Source organism: Medicago sativa, chromosome 6 (genome assembly GCF_051527215.1).
Source record: "Medicago sativa cultivar Bolivia chromosome 6, Bolivia_mono, whole genome shotgun sequence".
NCBI lineage: Eukaryota > Viridiplantae > Streptophyta > Magnoliopsida > Fabales > Fabaceae > Medicago > Medicago sativa.
In genome coordinates, this window is record NC_140754.1 from 19,021,297 (window position 1) to 19,042,150 (window position 20,854).

Here is a 20,854-nt window from a genome sequence, read left to right on the forward strand (position 1 = left end):
ATGGTTCCTCCAAATTTTGAATTTCCTGTATATGAAGCCGAAGATGAGGAAGATGATGAAGAGATACCATATGAGATCACTCGACTGCTTGAGCAAGAAAGGAGAGCCATTCAGCCTCACCAGGAAGAGATTGAGCTCATCAACCTGGGTACTGAAGAAAACAAGCGAGAGATTAAGATTGGTGCTGCACTCGAGCCAGAGGTGAAAAAGAAGATTATTCAGCTTCTCCATAATTATCCAGATGTCTTTGCATGGTCCTACGAAGATATGCCGGGTCTAGATCCCAAGATCGTGGAACATCGGATACCGACAAGACCTGAATGTCCTCCCGTCAAACAGAAATTGAGAAGGTCTCGTCCAGACAAGGTTCTTAAGATCAAGGCTGAAGTGCAAAAGCAAATTGATGCGGGTTTCCTCATGACAGCTGAATATCCTGAGTGGATTGCCAACATTGTACCAGTGCCAAAGAAAGATGGGAAAGTTCGCATGTGTGTTGATTACAGAGATTTGAACAAAGCCAGTCCAAAAGATAACTTCCCATTGCCTCATATTGATGTGCTTGTTGACAGTACTGCTTAATCTAAAGTGTTCTCTTTTATGGATGGTTTCTCTGGTTATAACCAGATACGAATGTCTCCTGAAGATAGAGAAAAAACGTCCTTCATTACTCCATGGGGAACATTCTGTTATAAAGTGATGCCGTTGGGCTTGATAAATGCTGGTGCTACCTATCAAAGAGGTATGACAACTCTGTTTCATAATATGATTCACAAAGAGATTGAAGTATATGTTGATGACATGATTGTGAAATCAAGTGATGAAAAGCAGCATGTCGTGTATTTGAAAAAGATGTTTGAAAGATTGAGAAAGTACAAGTTGCGGTTGAATCCTAACAAGTGCACATTTGGTGTAAGATTTGGAAAGTTGCTAGGCTTCATTGTCAGTCAAAGAGGCATTGAAGTTGACCATGATAAAGTCCGAGCCATCAGGGAAATGCCGGCCCCTCAAACTGAAAAGCAAGTCAGAGGTTTCCTCGGACGTCTGAATTATATTTCAAGATTTATATCTCACATGACTACTACCTGTGGACCAATTTTCAAATTGCTCAGAAAGAATCAACCTGTTGTATGGAATGATGAATGTCAGGAAGCTTTTGATAGCATTAAAGAATACCTGTTGGAACCACCTATCCTCGTCCCACCAGTGGAAGGAAGGCCTTTGATTATGTATCTGTCAATGTTAGATGATTCTGTGGGCTGTGTCCTCGGTCAACAAAACGAGACTGGAAAGAAAGAACATGTTATCTACTATCTGAGCAAGAAATTCACCGACTGTGAGACTCGGTATACAATGCTTGAAAAGACTTGCTGTGCTCTAGCCTGGGCTGCCAAACGCTTGCGTCATTATATGGTGAATCATACAACTTGGTTGATATCCCGAATGGATCCAATCAAGTACATCTTTGAGAAGCCTGCTGTTACTGGAAAGATTGCACGTTGGCAAATGTTGTTGTCTGAATATGATATTGTGTACAAAGCTCAAAAAGCAATCAAAGGAAGCATCCTTGCTGAGCATCTTGCTTGTCAACCTCTTGATGATTACCAGCAGATTAAGTTTGATTTCCCTGATGAAGAGATTATGTATCTAAAAGCAAAAGACTGTGAAGAGCCACTGATCAATGAAGGACCAGATCCCAATAGCAAATGGGGATTGGTGTTTGATGGTGCTGTTAATGCTTATGGTAAAGGAATTGGGGCCATTATTGTAACTCCGCAGGGGCACCACATTCCTTTCACTGCTCGAATAACTTTTGAATGCACGAACAACATAGTTGAATATGAAGCATGCATCTTGGGCATTGAAGAAGCCATTGACCTGAGAATTAAGCACCTTGACATCTATGGAGATTATGCACTTGTTATTAATCAGATAAAGGGTGAATGGGAGACTCATCATGAGAAGCTGATCCCTTACCGTGACTATGCAAGATGTCTGTTGACATACTTTACCAAGGTTGAGCTGCACCACATCCCTCCGGATGAAAACCAGATGGCTGACGCTCTTGCTACTTTGTCTTCCATGTTTCGTGTGAACCATTGGAATGACGTGCCCGTAATCAAAGTGCAGCGTCTTGATAGACCCGCTCATGTGTTTACTATTGAAAATACGCCAGATCAAGTCGATGAAGGTGTGAATGATAGAAAGCCTTGGTATTACAACATCAAACAATTCTTGCAGAATCATGAATATCCACCCGGTGCTTCCAACCGGGATAAAAAGACCTTGAGACGATGGGCTAGTAAATTCCTTCTGGACGGAGAAATCCTATACAAGAGGAACTATGACATGGTCTTGTTGAGATGTGTTGACAAACAAGAAGCTGAGAAACTGATGCATGACGTACATGACGGTACTTTTGGGACCCATGCTTCGGGCCACACTATGTCAAGAAAACTGTTAAGAGCCGGCTATTACTGGATAACTATGGAACGTGACTGCCACAAACATCCTAAGAGATGCCACAAGTGTCAAATTTATGCTGATAAGATTCATGTGCCTCCACATGCCCTCAATGGTATCTCTTCCCCATGGCCTTTCTCTATGTGGGGCATTGACATGATAGGAAGAATTGAACCAAAAGCTTCCAATGGACATCGTTTCATTCTAGTGGCAATTGACTATTTCACCAAGTGGGTTGAAGCTGCTTCCTATGCAAATGTGACCAAGCAAGTGGTTGTCAAGTTTATCAAGAATAACATCATCTGTCGATATGGTGTTCCCAACAAGATCATCACTGACAATGGTTCCAATCTGAACAATAGCATGATGCAAGCTTTATGTGAAGAATTCAAAATCGAACATCATAACTCTTCTCCTTATAGACCTCAGATGAATGGTACAGTTGAGGCCGCTAACAAGAACATCAAGAAGATTGTTCAGAAGATGGTCACTACTTACAAAGACTGGCATGAGATGCTACCATTTGCCTTGCATGGCTACCGTACTACAGTGCGCAGTTCAACCGGGGCAACTCCATTCTCTTTGGTATATGGCATGGAAGCAGTTCTCCCTCTGGAAGTGGAGATTCCATCTCTTCGAGTAATCATGGAAGCAAAATTAACTGAGGCTGAATGGTGTCAAAGTCGGTATGACCAGTTGAATTTGATTAAAGAGAAACGTATGGATGTTATGGCTCATGGACAGTTGTATCAAGTACGAATGAAGAATGCTTTTGACAAGAAAGTCCGACCTCGAGAATTCAAGGAAGGCAAACTTGTATTGAAAAGAAGGATAAGCCAGCAACCCGACCCAAGGGACAAGTGGACACCTAACTATGAAGGTCCTTATGTTGTCAAGAAGGCTTTCTCTGGCGGTGCTTTGATTCTTACACACATGGATGGTGTTGAACTCCCAAATCCTGTTAATGCCGATATAGTCAAGAAATACTTTGTCTAAAAAGAAAAGAACAGCGTGGTAGGTCGAAAACCCGAAAGGGCGGCCTAGGCAAAAATGTGCTTCCCGGTGGATCGAAAACCCGAAAGGGCGATCCAGGCAAAAGTTAGGGACAAAAAAGAAGAATATGAAAAAGCTCGCTGAGATTGTACGCAACTCAGGCAAGAATGAGCGCCTCGATGAGCCGAAAACCCGAAAGGGCGGTTCATGCAAAAATGAGGTTGATAATAAAGGACAAGTAACTATATCTGGCAAATCACCATCACCCCTTGGGGCATCTGCAACTGTCAATGATCGTCTTCATCAGAAGCTTTTGTACTTGTGAATTCAAAATTTCTATGAAATGTAGCGGTCATCGTGTTCAATGTACCACCAACCAATAAAATTACCATTTTCCAAGCTTTGTAAATCCGTGGAGTCATGCCTTTGGCGAGCTCTCACTCTTCTACATCAATTTGAGCCTGTGCTATTGTTTGAAACTCTATTTTTCTTTCTATTTTCAATGCTATATACAAAATATTTCCTTTCTATTTGATAATGTCAATGTCTTAAACAAACATTTTTGAAAATTGAAAAACTTTTCCTGTCTATTTTTGAAAGCAAACCTGAGCAATAGGGTACATTTCAATGAAACATGCATGAATAAATGAGTGTCAATGTCCATATCAATACGTGTTATAAGCAGGTTACTCCCCAGGACGATCTGTGGTCAATGGAAAGAATGAAAAAACAGAATGGAAATGAAAAATGAAAATGAAAGGCTCGCTAAGTCGAAAACCCGGAAGGGCGGCTTAGGCAAAAATGAGCACCCCGCTGATTGACAACCTATGAAGGCAATTCAGGAAAAAATGGGGCAATGAAAAGAATTTATTCCCGATGAATCGAAAACCCGAAAGGGCGGTTCAGACAAAAATGGGATTGAAGAATGAAAAAATGAAAGATGATATAAAAGCATTGACCACAGATGCGAACATCCAATGTTTACCCAGCACTGACACGCCTAACAACGGCGACCTGTATCAAAGAATCTTCCAAGGGTCCCTCCTCTACAAGTTTTTATTGCCCTCAGCCATGTTTTCGATACGTCTCTCAATGACGGTCTCTCCAAAGAGGATTTCCATGTGTACATGTTGTAGCACGAGCCACTACGTGCCCAATCTTCCAATGCTTTGTCTGTCTCTGCGAAACTTCTCTGCCAAATTACAAACCCCAATCATGCATTTCCAAGCATTCATACATGCATAATCATGCATTTTATGTGCTCATACATTTAATAATCTTGTTATACTATACATACATGTTGCATTTCCAATCTTCACTGTCAAATTCAATTCAATCTCAAACTTTCAATCCAATCTCAATATCAATTTAACTCAGTCTCAGTTTCCAATTCAATCCAATTCCAATCTCTAATTCAATCCAATTTCAATTTCCAATTCAATTCAATCTCAATTTAAAACTCTCAATTCCAATGTCTATGTCTATGTCTCTGGTTATTCTCAATTTCCAATATCTCTTCCAATGTCAACTTTCAATTCAATTCAAGTCAATATTAACCAACTCTCAATTTACTCTTGGGCCAACAAAATGGTCATGTCTGTCTTCAAATCAAGTCAATGTCAACTTACTCTCAATTTGAATCTTTCTAAATCCAACTTCCAATTTGTATCTTGTTATTGGTCAAGTGGCTAGTTCGATCCAAAGAACAGCTTGTACCTGCTTATATGCCTATATTTCCGGTCAAACGGCAAGTTCGATCCAAAGAACAGTTTGTACCCTTGCTTATGTTTTGTTATCGGTCAAACGGCAAGTTCGATCCAAAGAACAGTTTGCACCAACCTACATGTTGTGATATTGATCAAGCGGCAAGTTCGATCCAAAGAACAGCTTGTATCTACCCTTTGTCTATATCTCCGATCAAGTGGCAAGTTCGATCCAAAGAACAGCTTGTATCTGCCTATATGGCTATGTTTTCAATCAAGTGGCAAGTTCGATCCAAAGAACAGCATGTACCCATCTCTTGTTTGTATCTCTTGGTCAAGTAGCAGGTTCGATCCAAAGAACAGCTTGTACCCATCTTTTGTTTGTATTTCTTGGTCAAGTGGCAAGTTCGATCCAAAGAACAGCTTGCACCCATCTCTTGTTTGTATCTCTTGGTCAAGTAGCAGGTTCGATCCAAAGAACAGCTTGTATCCATCTCTTGTTTGTATCTCTTGGTCAAGTGGCAAGTTCGATCCAAACAACAGCTTGTATCCATCTCTTGTTTGTATCTCTTGGTCAAGTGGCAAGTTCGATCTAAAGAACAGCTTGTACCCATTTCTTGTTTGTATCTCTTGGTCAAGTGGCAAGTTCGATCCAAAGAACAGCTTGTACCCATCTCTTGCTTGTATCTCTTGGTCAAGTAGCAAGTTCGATCCAAAGAACAGCTTGTATCCATCTCTTGTTTGTATCTCTTGGTCAAGTGGCAAGTTCGATCCAAAGAGCAGCTTGTACCTCTCTTTTGTCCCTGGTTTGTCTACCTTGTCAATGTCTACCTAAATCCCCAGTGATATGGCATGCTCTGTAGACCCCAGTTGTTTGTCTTGCATTCATAATCAAAATGTTGCATGGCATTCATGTTTTTGAAAATATGAGAAGCGTATTTTTATGTCCAAAAACAGTGCAAATGTTAATATTTAAGTATCTTCGTCCCGTCAAATCAAAGACTTTGTCTCTTGACTCTCCGGACAAAGAAACTTAAATAGGGGCAGCTGTTATACCCTAATTTTGGACCTAAAAATACTTGTTCAAAACTCTCTTTCATCTTTGATATATGTCTATTACTTTTGAAGAATTGTCAATTTGCTATTGATTCACAGTGACATTTTACTCTGCTTTATCTCTCAATTTAGCTTTAAAAAACCTTTTCAACTATGGCTTTGTACATGTTTTTTTTGCATTCCAAGTCATTTGAATTTGTCTCTGATCAATTGCATCTTTCTCTGCATTTTATTCCAATACTATCTGCAAAATCCATGAAAAAGGGTATTTTAGTCATTTCCTGCATTCAAACTCATTCTAATTCTTGAAAATTGTTTTTTTTAATTGGTTTGTATAAGTCTTTGTTTCAATCTCATGTCAAAATCCATTCCAAAAATATCATTTGAGTCATTTTTGAGTCAGTTTAGCCCCTAGGGGCATTTTAGTCATTCCATATGTTAAGATTCCTTTTAATCTTTGAAAATTGTCCTTGAGTCCCTTCAATTGGTTTGAATAAATTCTTGTTTAATTCCATGTTAGAATCCATTTTAAAATTGCATTTGAGGCCACTTTGAGTCAGTTTAGCCCCTAGGGGCATTTTAGTCATTTCCAGTGTTAGAACTCTGTTTAACCCCTAAAAATTGCCTCTAAGCCTTTTCAATTTGTTTGAATAAACTCTTGCCTTAATTCCATGTTAGAAACCATTTTAAAATTGAATCTGAGTTGTTTTGAGTCATTTTAGTCCCTAGGGGCATTTTGGTCATTTCATATAAAATTTCTAATTTGCTTTGTTGTTTTTAATCGTCTCGCTTTACGTTAATTTTCAATTTACTTTTTCAATTCAATTTTAGTTTTAATTTTCATTTTGGTCCTTGTACTTTTGTTATTTGCATTTTAAATCCTTTTTCAAGTTTGTTAGAGTCAAAGTCAAGGTTTGTTAGGTTCAAGTACACATGGCATTGTTTCATTGGTCCATCAATCCCATTCATCACCGATAAATAGATGAGTCATGGTCAAGGTCAATTAACTAATCATTTTCACAAAAACTCCACAAAAAAATCACAAGCTTCATAATTATTTTCTCTCAATTTTCCCTCTCTTCTAACTAACTTTCCACCACCCTAACTAACTTCCTCCACCTTCAACCACCACAACAATCTTCAACCACTATCAAATTTCATCACAAACCTCCATAACCACCTTCAATCTTCATCCCTAACCGCCACATTCACCACCAAAAACCTCCATAACCAAAAGCTCCAATCCATATTCATCTTCAACCTCTCTCCAACAACCTTTCACCACAATCATTCACGGAAAATAACAATTCAACATCCATAACCAACCCAACTCAGTTCATACAAAGCCGAATCACAACTTCCCCGATCATTCTCGAAATTCATCGCATCATAAATAAACGTTTTCAGATCAAACAAGACAACAAGGTCGAATTGAAATCAAAGAAGAGGAAGAAGCTTCAACGTCGCAACAACAACAACTCTTTCGGTCAGATCAAAACAATCGCGTTCAAAACATGGAAGGATGAATCCGAACAAACACTGAACTGTCCGAAGCTTCAAGGACTGTATCCAACGTGAGCAATCTGGAACGATATCGAGCCGTGAAGAACGAAACCGAGTTCAGATTCGCGAAGCAAGACCAACGGCGTCGGGAATGTAAAGCCGGTAGGAGCAAAGCACAGTTCCGAATCCAGAAGAAGAAAAGAAGGAAGCACTCAACTGAAACAGAGGAGGATCGCGAAAAGCTCAAGGAAGAGGGACGGCAGCAACTAAATCGGAATCGGAGCAAACGAAGGGGAAGCTTCGCGAAACAGAGGTATTTCGTCCTTTCTTTCTCGCCATTGCATGTTGGAGTGTTCGTTTGTTCATTTCTTTTGCTCAAAATTTTCGAAATGAAAACCTTAGATCTAGAAGTTTTGGACATTTTGTGTTAAAAAACGAGTCGATCTTTGAGTAGAGGAGAAGAGGAGGATTCGGAATCTATAAAAAAATTTCAAAAAAGGGAAGTGTAAACTTCCGGCGCGGTGGCGCCGCCACTTTGGCCGGCCAACCACCGCACCGGAAGAATTCTGACCGCCTCTTATTCTTCTTTTCCGATCTGCTGGTTTTATGACTTGAGGGAGAGAATTGTTTGTGTTTTATGAAGAAGAAACCAAGTTCAAACCCTTTTATACCATGACCCATGATTCTGACCCGCTCCAGCTTTCTCCAACCCATGGGTCTAGTGGATCCAGCCTTAAGCCCATTGTTTCACTTGCTGTCATTTTTTTTTCAGTCTAAACCCCTGCCTAATGCTTTTTACACCCCTGTTCACTCAAAAAAATTCTTTAAAAATTTCACAAAGATTCTAGTAGTTTTTTTATGCTTTTTTGATGATTTTTGATGTATCTTGCATGCCAAATCTTGATCACAACATGTGAAAAATATTTTGATCCTTTGTTAATTCCATGTGTCAATTCTTGTTCAAATCTTGATAAAGTTTCTAAAGCTTTCTTGTGAAGTTGTTGAGATCAATTATTGGCATTGGATACTTGTTTTCACATATGGAAACTTGCTTCAAAATATATGTGTTCGTGTTTTGTTAATTTGTGTACTTTTTGTCATGTTTCTTGTGAAAGTTGTGATGTGATTTTATTCTTGAGATTTGGTGCATAAATGTGGCCTTGACTATGTAATCTTTGGAGTGAGTTTACCTATTAAATGTGGTGTGTGCTTGCTGTCTTGGTATAGTTTTTTGTGAATTTTATGTTAGTAAATAATGTGAAGCTATCTTGTGAAATAAGGTGTATAAAGAACTTGCAACCTTTATGATCTTTGGTATAGTTAATGACCTTAATTCTCATGCTTTTTTTCCTTGAACTAAGTCACTCAAAACTTCTCTAATATCATGAGGATTTAGGCCTTTAACCTTGCTTTAGAATTGTGTTAAAATGTCAAGTTTCTTTTATCACTTTTGGTTAATTTTGCTTGTTACTTCACTTTTAAGTTACATTTACTTTGCTATGCCTTTAGTATGTTGTTTCTATTTCACTCATGCTACTAACCTTTCTTGTTTCATGTCTCCTTTCCATAGCATTTCACATCATATTTTCATCTCTTATTTCTTGCACTTTAAAATTCATGCAATACTTAGAATGTAAAGACTTAGGAATTTTGTATTTTACTTTTATGCAATTTTAAATTCTTGCAAGACCATAGCATGTATCTAGGGCATGATGTAAAGGACAATGGACTCTAATGATGTACACCGACACAAGCACCGACACATGCACACACATCACATGGATGCCTTAGATGTATGTTTAGGGAATGTATGTTTAGATGTATGTCTAGGAGCTTTAAAACTTAGCCAAAAATCTTTTTTCCAAAAAAATATGAACAATATCACTCAAATCATTTTCTAAATAAACTTTGGGATCAAAATCCCATTGATTTTCCTTTTATTTTCTTAAACAAAATTTTAATGAATTTTAATCATACTTTGACTTTCTTTTGCAAAATAACTAATTCAACTTCACAATTTCACAATCTTATGCCCTTGAGGCCTCTCTCTTTCTATTCTTCAAATTCCAATTTTTCAAACTTAAAATCAACCAACAAAAACAAAAAAACATTTTTGGAAGAGAACTACGGTGGATTTGATCCCTTAAACGGGTACATAGGCAAGGAATCAAAATTCCTTCAATTCAAATAAAATAAAAATCCAAACACTTTCTTCTCCCTCCAATTCTTCACTTAGCAAACATTAGGTGTAAATATCATTTTTCAAATAGCATTTAAAAATAAAGCGCGCGCGTAGAAAGTAAAGACGGTTCCTATAGGATACTATAGTCGTTATGGGTGCCTAACACCTTCTCGTAGCGAAAACAACTCCCGGACCTCGATTCTCAAGGGTTTTGCTTATTTTTTCCCTTCCCAAGAAAAAATGAGATATCAAAGGTTAAAAAGGTTCAAACGTAATCAATGTTTGACACCCGAAAACCAAGATAAAACATGGCTCACGGACAGTTGTATCAAGTGCGAATGAAGAATGCTTTTGACAAGAAAGTCCGACCTCGTGAATTCAAGGAAGGCGAACTTGTTTTGAAAAGAAGGATGAGCCAGCAACCCGACCCAAGGGGCAAGTGGACACCTAACTATGAAGGTCCTTATGTTGTCAAGAAGGCTTTCTCTGGTGGTGCTTTGATTCTTACACACATGGATGGTGTCGAACTTCCGAACCCTGTAAATGCCAATATAGTCAAGAAATACTTTGTCGAAAAATGAAAAGAACAGCGTGGTAGGTCGAAAACCCGAAAGGGCGGCCTACGCAAAAATGCGCTTCCCGGTGGGACAAAAATGAGAAAAAGCTCGCTGAAAACAATGAAAATGAAAAAGCTCGCTGAGATTGTACGCAACTCAGGCAAAAATGAGTGTCTCGATGAGCCGAAAACCCGAAAGGGCGGTTCATGCAAAAATGAGATTGATATGAAAAACAAGTAACTATATCCGGCAAATCACCATCACCCCTTGGGGCATCTGCAACTGTCAATGACTGTCTTCATCAGAAGCTTCTGTACTTGCAAATTCAAAATTTCTATGAAATGTAGTGGTCATCGTGCTCAATGTATCACCAACCAATAAAATTACCATTTTCCAAGCTTTGTAAATCCGTGGAGTTATGCCTTGGGCTGACTTTCACTCCTCTACATCAATTTGAGCCTGTGCTTTTGTTTGAAATTCTACTTTCCTTCTATTTTCAATGCTATATACAAAATATTTTCTTTCCATTTGATAATGCCAATGTCTGAAACAAACATTTTTGAAAATTAAAAAACCTTTTTTTTGTCTATTTTGAAAGCAAACCTGAGCAACAGGGTACATTCAAGTGAAACATGCATGAATAAATGTGTGTCAATGTCTATTTCAATACATGTTACAAGCAGGTTGTTCCCTAGGATGATCTGTGGTCAATGGCAAGAATGAAAAAACACAATGAAAAATGAAAAATGGAAAAATGCAAATGAAAAGCTCGCTAAGTCGAAAACCTGAAAGGGCGGCTTAGGCAAAAATGAGCATCCCGCTGATTGACAACCTATGAAGGCAATTCAGGCAAAAATGGGGCAATGAAAAGAATGTATTCCTGGTGGATCGAAAACCCGAAAGGGCGGTTCAGGCAAAAATGAGATTGAAAAATGAAAGAATGAAAAATGAAAGAATGAAAAATGATATTAAAAGCATTGACCACAGATGCGAACATCCAATGTTTACCCAGCACTGACACGCCTGGCAATGGCGACTAGTATCAAAGTATCTTCGAAAGTTCCCTCTTCTACAAGCTTTTGCATACATGATGTGACATATTGCCCTCAGCCATGGTTTCGATACGTCCATCTCTCCAAAGAGGATTTCCAAGTGTATATGTTATGGCACGAGCCACTACGTGCCCAATCTTCCAATGTTCTGTCTGTCTCTGTGAAACTTCTCTGCCAAATTCTAAACCAATCATGCATTTCCAAGCATTCATACATGCATAATCATGCATTCTATGTGCTCATGCATTTGTAAAATTGTTATACCATACATACATATTTCATTTTCTATCTCAACTTTCAATTCAATTCAATGCCTATGTCTCTTTCAATCTCAATTTTCAATTCAATGCCTCTGTTAATGTTTCTGTTAAAGTCTCTGTCTATATCTATGTAAAACTCCTTGTGAAAGTTTATGTGAGTCAACGTTATTTGGCCATGGTACTACCTGCAAGGTTGATGTCTGTGTCAAAATCTCTGTGAAAGTCTTTTCGGCCAACAATAATGGTCATATCAAGTCAATATCAGTCTACTTCAGTCTACTTTCAACTCGCATCTCGTTAAATCAAACTTCCAAACGGTCAAGCGACCAGTTCGATCCAAAGAACAGCTTGTACCTGCCTATCTGTTTGTGTTTTCAATCAAGTAGCAAGTTCGATCCAAAGAACAGCTTGTATCTGCCTATGTGTCTGTGTTTTCGGTCAAGTAGCAAGTTCGATCCAAAGAACAGCTTGTACCTGCCTATCTGTTTGTGTTTTCAATCAAGTAGCAAGTTCGATCCAAAGAACAGCTTGTACCTGCTTATATGCCTGTGTTTCCGGTCAAACGACAAGTTCGATCCAAAGAACAGTTTGTACCCGGCTTATGTTTTGTTATTGGTCAAACAGCAAGTTCGATCCAAAGAACAGTTTGCACCTGCCTGCATGTTGTGTTATTGATCAAGCGACCAGTTCGATCCAAAGAACAACTTGTATCTGCCTATGTATCCGTGTTTCCGGTCAAGTGACGAGTTCGATCCAAAGAACAGCTTGTACCTGTCTTTCGTTTCCGGTCAAGTAGCAAGTTCGATTCGAAGAACAGCTTGTACCCATCTTTTGTTTGTATTACTTGGTCAAGTGGCTAGTTCGCTCCAAAGAACAGCTTGTACCTACCTTTTGTCCCCTGGTTTGTCTACCCTGTTAATGTCTACCTAGATCCCCAATGATATGACATATCTTGTGGACTCCAGTTTTGTTTATCTTGCATTCATAATCAAAATGTTGCATGGCATTCATGTTTTTGAAAAAGTGAGAGCGTATTTTTATGTCCAAAAATAGTGCAAATGTTAATATTTAAGTATCTTCGTCCCGTCAAATCAAAGACTTCGTCTCTTGACCCTTCGGACAAAGAAACTTAAATAGGGGCAGCTGTCATACCCTAATTTTGGACCTAAAAATACTGGCTCAAAATAATTTTCCTCTTCTCTGAGATGGGTCTTTGACTCTTGAGAGATTGTAATTGACTGTTGTTTTACTCTGATATTTTACTCTACTTTATCTGAAATTTACTGTTGTTACTTGAAAATGTTTAATTGTGATTTTGTCTGTGGTTTTCTTGCATTTCAAGCCATCCAAAAGGTTTTTCTTGCATTCCAAGTCATTTGGAAATATCTTTGATTAACTGCACTTTATTTCAATGTTATTTACAAAAATTCATGAAAAAGGGTATTCTAGTCATTTCCTGCATTCAAACTCATTTTAGTCCCTGTAAATTGTCTCTGAGTCTTTCCAATTAGTCTGTATAAATTCTTGTTTTAGATATCAAGGTACTTTTCAAAAATTGCATCTGAGTCATTTTGGGTCAATTTAGTCCCTAGGGGCATTTTGGTCATTTCACTTAAAATTTTGGCAGAGAGGTTACTTTAAAGTACCTCATTTTGTAGTTAGTTCATTTTAGTCCTTTTTGTGTTTTTTAATTGTTTCACTTTACGTTATTTTCAATTTACCAATTTTAAACCAAATTTTATTATTATTTTCAATTTAGTCCTTCCTTTCATTTTATTTTTTCTTTTTAGTCTTTTTGCATTTTAGTCCTCTGAGTTTTTTTAAATTGCAGTTTAGTCCCTTAATCAAATTGCAGGTCAGTCCTTTATTTTTCAAAAATTGCACAAAGGCCCTCAAGTCCAAGAACTCACAAAACCGCCTTTCTTAGTCCAATCCAGGTGTCACCATTTCATTGGTTCACAAGTCCAAGTGTCAAGCTATAAAAGGAGCAGTTTCTGCAGAATTTCAGAAGGATCAATCATTGAGAGCCACATCACCACAAACAAAAACTTCACATTCTCTCTCTTCTAACCGAATTGAAGCTCAGAAGCTTGAAGAAGTTCATCAAAGAACTTCAACAACCTTCATCTTCAACCTCTCAAACCGCCACAAATTTCCAGAAATTCACCTGAATTCACAACACAAACCGATCCAAATTCAACATTTCTTCACCAAATCCATTCAATTTGCAATGGTTCTCAGTGATTCTTTGTGAGAATCTTCATCACCGAACCATTTTTCCTTGCAAATCAAGCGTAAATCCGTCAACAACTGCGACGAGCTCAACGAGATCACAAGGAGAGTTCCGAGAGAAGGAAGAAGAAGGATTGAAGCAAAAACGGGACCGGTGAAGAAGAAGAAAGAGATAACCGATTTATTTTCGGTGAAAGTTCTTACCAGAAGGTGCGAAGAGGATAACACGAAGTTTTCCGGCGTATTCCTCCTCTCTTTTCTCCGATTGAACTTCCGGTAAACCCTAAACCTTCGAATCTTGTTTCCAAACAGTTGTTTTGCGTTTATTGCTTCGTATCACATAGATCTAAGGTTACAAAACGAAGAACAGTGAAAACACACCGCTAAACCTCCGTTTTAGCAAAAGATAGAAGATGAACGGACGGAATCCGTCTTTCTCACCGGAGAAGACGAAGATTCCGTCCTTCTTTGAGGTTTACGGCGTGTTCATCGCCGTTTCTTCATGTCACCGGCGCCGCTTTAGGTTAATCGGAGATGAAGAGAGGACGAGAGAGATGTGAGAGGAAGAAAGAGAAAAACCAGTTTGAAATGAAGAAAAGACCGGCTCACAACCTTTTATAGGGAGTGAACCGGACCGGTTCACCTGAACCAGTCTGGTTCGCTCCCAAACCGTCTTTTCTTCCCTTCTGACTGTTTGATCTGCTTTCCAGTGACGTGTACGGTGTAGATCTATCCTTCATATGTAACTGTCTTGCCGTACCATGCCCTGTGTGTTCTGGATCGTTAGATCTAAGTCATACTTGGATCTGGATCAATCCAATGGCTGTCTAGCTGATGGATAGTCCAGATCCAATTTGTACCTTGGGCTTGGGCCTATCTTTGATGCTAATTTCGTTTTTTACTGTTTTTTTGCTATTTTTTATACTGCTTTTGGTTTTTACACCTCTGATAGGTTTAAAATCTTTTGGAAAATTCTAAAAAAATTCATACATGTTTCTTGTTAATTTTGTGATAGTTTTGTGATGATTTTACATATTAAAAATTGGTAAAAAATAATGTGATGATTTCCTCTCTTATTTGTGAAGTTTTATGTTAAAATTCTGTGAAAAATTGCATGATCTTGATCCTAATTCTTGACACATGCTTTTGATTTGTGATGTGTGAGTTTGTGATGAGTTTACCTCTGTATTTGATGTGTTTTTACTGAATGTTAATGTGTTGTGTTTAGTTACTTGTTTTACAAGTCATGTAAATATTTGTTTGTGAAAATAAAGTGCTAAATGTGTCTAGAAATAAATCATAACTCTTGGTTTGAATATGTTCTTATAATTCTCACATTATTGCTGTAATAAAACCTTTTGAAAATTGCTATGATGAGAGGATTATAGGTCATATGCATAGTGAGATATTATGGTTAATTTTTAGTGCATTTTGACACTTTATTCTTGTTGATTTTACTATTTTTGTTTAATACTTTCTTTCTTTATTTCTTGCCATTATATCTTGTGCTACTGACCCTCTATTTCATTGTTTCATATACCTCATGAGCATCTCATACTTCATCTCACTTCTTTACTTTTATTTCTTGCATTTTATTATGGTTTATTTTGTTGTGCGAGATTAAGTTCTCGCAAGGATAGTAGTGTGTATCTAGGCCAATGATGTAAAAGGACAATGGACTATAAACATGTAGACCGACACTCACCGACACAAGCACACACCTCACATGGATACTTTAGATGTATGTTTAGGGTGTGTATGCTCTAGATGTATGTTTAGGTAATGTATGTTTAGATGTATGTTTAGGTTTTGACACTTAGGCAAAAAATCTATTTTCCAAATAAACATGAACAATCTCACTTGAAAACTTTTTTTTTCCAAAAAATAGGAGTCAAAACTCCTCCTTTTTCCTTTATTTTCTTAAACAAAAACCATTAATGAATTTTAATCATACTTAGACATTTTTTTTCAAAATCACTAATTCAACCTCACGTTTTTCTAAATCTCATGCCCTTGAGGCCTCTCATCTCAATTCTTCAAAATTCCATTTTCAAACTTAAAATCAACCAACAAAAACATCTTTTTTGGAAGAGAACTACATGGAGTTTGATCCCTTAAAAGGGTATGTAGGCAAGAAGTCAAAACTTCTCCAAGTCCAATAAAACAAAAATTCAAACACATTCTTCTCCCTCCAATTCTTAACCTAGCAAACCCTTAGGTGTAAATAACATTTTCAATAAATAGCATTTAAAAAGTAAAGCGTTAGGTGTAGAAAGTAAAGACGGTTCCTATAGGATACTATAGTCATTATGGGTGCCTAACACCTTCCCATAACGAAAACAACTCCCGAACCTCGATTCTCAAGGGTTTTTTTCTTATTTTTCCCTTCCCAAGAAAAAATGAGATATCAAAGGTTAAAAAGGTTCAAACTTAATCAATGTTTGACACCCGAAAAACCAAGATAAAACATCGTGTCTTTTGTATTCCCTCCAAGGATGGATGCAAGAGGTTCTCCAAGGGGAATGGTTAAGCCGTAAGGGACCCGCACGTCACTGAGGGAGGTATGGGATTGTACTTGGGGCTACTCCACCCCGGGGTTCTCCGTAAATTGAATCAAGACAATGAATGTTTGTTCAACGTTATCATAATGAATGTATGAATGTTTATGATTATGTATGATATGAATATGTTATGATATGATGTTAGCCACGAACAAGTCGTGCATTAGAGTATGTATGAATGTTATACAGATGACAATCTTAGGTTTCCCTAATCATCCGGATTAGGATCGTGTCATGAATATGTATGTAAGTCTTGATGCGTATATAGTATCTTAAGATTGCGATTCTAGGATCCCTTAACCGCCATGACACGTATGATGATAGAAAGACCTATGACAAGTAAGATGAACCTATGGAGGGTTTAGCATGCACTACCGTCTAGGAAAGCAAGTCCCCACACACGTATAATCAATCGCCAGGTTGTATTGTAGACACGTGGTGACCGTAGGTTTCCCCCGTGGTTGCCTATAGCCTAGGATTAGGTGGAACTCACTGAGACATTATGTCTCATCCCAATCCTTATTTGTTTCAGATAAGCAGGTTGATATGCAAGCTTGAAGCCGAATGGATGTTTCAACAAGTGCGCGTTCGTACCGCTGCAGGATGCCATAGATATTAAGGATGCAATTTTATATGTATGGATGAGATGTTTATGTTGTTGTATGTACGAACGCAATTTGTTGTATAAATATTCATTCGTATGTATTTTATGTTGTAAATTTTATATATCCAGTACTAAAGATAACATATGAGTCAATATTTAGTCTATTTTTATTCATTATTTAGTTTCGTTTTAATTAGATTTAGTTTTATTTTATTTAAATATTGTTTCCTTTTTGAGCTTGATTACTACAATTGCATATTTTATATTTCAGGAACGAATATACGATGGAAGGTGTCTTGGAGCAAAAGAAAGGAGTCTGGAGCTGATACAGAACAAACATACGAAAGATTTGGGAACAAAATATAAGTCCCCCAAGTCAGAAGCTTGGCACGGCCCGTGCCAACATGTGGCACGACCGTGCCACCTCCCAGGACTACTTTTACTGCTTTTCTTCAAGCCTAAGTTACTCTGTTTTGGTTTTACCGAAAAGCCCTTGTAATAGCTTAGATTTTAAGTCGATTGTAAAGCTATAAATAGAGTAGCTCTCCATCACAAATATCTCTTTATTCTTGGAATCAATAGTGACAATTGTTTTCTAAATAAAGTTCACCTTTTATTTCTTTATTTTCTTGTTATTTATTTTATGCCTTCTCTCTTCTCCCCCATGTCTACGATGAACGTTAGTGAGTAGACTTCTCTTGTCTTGGGATTGTTGGAAAAGTCTAATGACATAATCCTAATCGAACCAAGCTTTAACCCTAATTTCATGTAGCTGTAATTTCTAATTTAGATTCACCGTTTTAACATGGATTTACCATTATCAAACTGTAGAAGCGAAAGTGGAGGGTTTGATAATTGTTAATCCATCATCCCAAATATCAATTCATAAAGCGAAAGCGGAGCTTTGATATTGGAACAAGTGAACCTAGACAATAATTGCAAAGGCAGCGAAATAGTCTTTGCAATTATTGAGACATGTGTAGTTTCAATCCTTATAAGCTTCTTCTAGTAATCAAGTCAGCGAAATAGGCTTGGTTACTAGGGGTAAACTCTCACCAGACTTTTACCGGAAAGGTGAGGGGCTAAAGGGAAACCGGTCTTTAGAAATTAAGGTGTAAAACATGAGACTAGAAGTTAAGGTTTTGGCTAGTGAAGGATTTGTCATTAGGATGAACCAATAATCCCAAGGCACCTTTACTTTCTTATTGTTATTTTCTTATAATTAAAAATCCAAACTTTATTCTCAAAACCTTCATCTAATCGTTATCTAAAGTTAATTGAATTCATAACTCCCTGTCGGAACGATACTCTCTTTTCCTACTATTACTTCGATAGACCGTGCACTTGCGGTTTGGCCTATCAATAACGCGCATGCTAAACTTCTTAGGTACGTTTAGTATGGGTGTTACATCCCTCAGGAGCAAAGAGATCCCCATAGTGAAGGTGGTATGGAAAGGTTCGCCAGATGGTGAAGCTACGTGGGAACTTGACTCGAAGATGTTGAACCAGTACCCGCATTTGTTCTCAGGTATATTCTAAATTTCGAGGACGAATTTTTTTTAAGGTGGGTAGGATCTAATATCCCGCTTATTAAAGATACGATGTTTACCTGGTAACGTTAAAAATGCGCGTGGTTAAGGCTAAGGGTATTTTTGGAATTGCACGCTGAGGGAGTATATAAGGACTTTAAGTCCAAAATTCTTCATAATTTTCCCTTCTTTCTCTCTCTAGGGTTTGGCATAAGTTTTTGATCTTCCTTCTCTCTAGAAATCGGTTCTCTCCCTCCCTCTCCTCACTCAATCTTTACTTAATCCTTCTTCTAGCTAGAATCAACCAAGAGACGAGAAGAACTAAGGGTGTTTGGCTACGAAATTCTTGAAGCAACTTCTCCAACTTGGATCCTGTTATTTGGAAATATTTTTCTTACTAGGGATTTTGAGCTTATCTTCAGTTTAATCAAGGTGAGTTCTCAGATAGATTTCACCCATGGGATTACGTGATTGCTCTTGTAAGAAATCATGAACTTTTAGGGTTTATACATAGAGAAATGTTACCCCTCTTCTTGCCATGCTTGCTTATCTTATGAACACTTGCTATGTTAATGTTTTACAGGTTTTCTATGATCCTTGTTATACCCTAATTTTGGACCTAAAAATACTAACCCAATTCTTCTTTTCTTGCATTTCAAGTCATTTGAATTTGTCCTTGATCAATTGCACCTTCCTCTGCATCTTATATCAATGTTATTTGCAAAATTCATGAAAAAGGGTATTTTAGTCATTTCCTGCATTCAAACTCATTTTAGTCCTTGAAAATTGTTTGTGTCTTTTCATTTGATTTGTATAAGTCCTTGTTTCAATCTCATGTTAAAATGCATTTCAAAAAAAAAATCACATTTGAAGTCATTTTGAGTCAGTTTAGCCCCTAAGGGCATTTTAGTCATTTCTAGTGTCAAAACTCTATTTAATCTCTGAAAAGTTATCTCTAAGTCTTTTAATTTGCTTGTATAAACTCTTGCTTTATTTCCCTGTTAACAAACCATTTTAAAATTGCATCGGACTCATTTTGAGTCGTTTTAGTCCCTAGGGGGCATTTTGGTCATTTCACACAAAATTTCGACAGAGAGAGGTTACTTTGAAGTACCTCATTTAAGTAGTTGGTTCGTTTTGGTCCGTTTTGTTATTTTTAATCGTTTCACTTTACGTTTTGTTCATTTTACCAATTTTATTCCAATTTTATTATTATTTTTTTTTCATTTTTGGTCCTTTTATTTTCAGAAATTGCATTTAAGTCCTTTTGGTCTTAAATTTGTTTTTTGGTCTTTTTTTTATTGCAGAATGGTCCCTATTAGTGTCAAGTTTTTGTTTTAGTCCATTTGTCTCAATTGCAGATTGGTCCTTTAATTTCAAAGAATTGCAGAAAGGTCCCTTTTGTCCAAATCAGCAATCTGCGCCACATGTCAGCAAGCTATTGGTCCAGAGGCCACTTGGCAGCCTATAAAAGGCCACCTAAGCCCAGAACAGAAGAGATCACCATTCATTCAGTGACAACTCATCAGAAACACCTTACAGATTCTCTCTCCACCAAAAAACAAATCAAATCATCAAGATTCATATGAACTCGATGAATTTCATCAAGAACATATGAATCTCAAACCCTAACAAACTCAAATTCTTCCCAAAAAACAACACAAATTTCCAGAATTCACCAATATTCATCATCAACATTCGTCATCACCGAGCCATAATCCAAAAATTCCAGAGAAACAAACACAATCTGAGTTAGTTACGAATTGTAACAAACCCTAATCCATTCAATCTTCCGTAAAAATCCATAAACCAAAACCCTAATTTCCAGAATCAAGAAGCAACAATCAATTGCGACAAATTTGAGTGTGGTTCTCAGAGATTCAACTGAATCATCATCATCATCATCGAATCCCAGCCACTGCAATTCAAGCACAGATCGTACGATCACAGTGAGAAAGAGAAGAAGAGGAACTAAAGGAAAGGGATTAGGCTAGAGAAGAAGAAGAAGAACTTCACCGGTTCATCTTCCAACAACATCGCAACACTTACGAGAAGAAACGAGGAAGATTACGAAGTTTTCCGAAGAATCTCCCTCAAATTTCCAATTAAACACAGGTAAACTCGTATTCCTCCTTCGTTTTCAGTATCCAGTTGCATATCAC

General features: G+C 37.5%; 1 pseudogene; it reads left to right on the forward strand.

Annotated features, from left to right (window-relative positions):
- LOC146913457 (uncharacterized) overlaps positions 1-19,286 on the forward strand; it is a 32,839-nt pseudogene extending 13,553 nt beyond the window's left edge.
- The last annotated feature ends 1,568 nt before the right edge of the window (positions 19,287-20,854 follow it).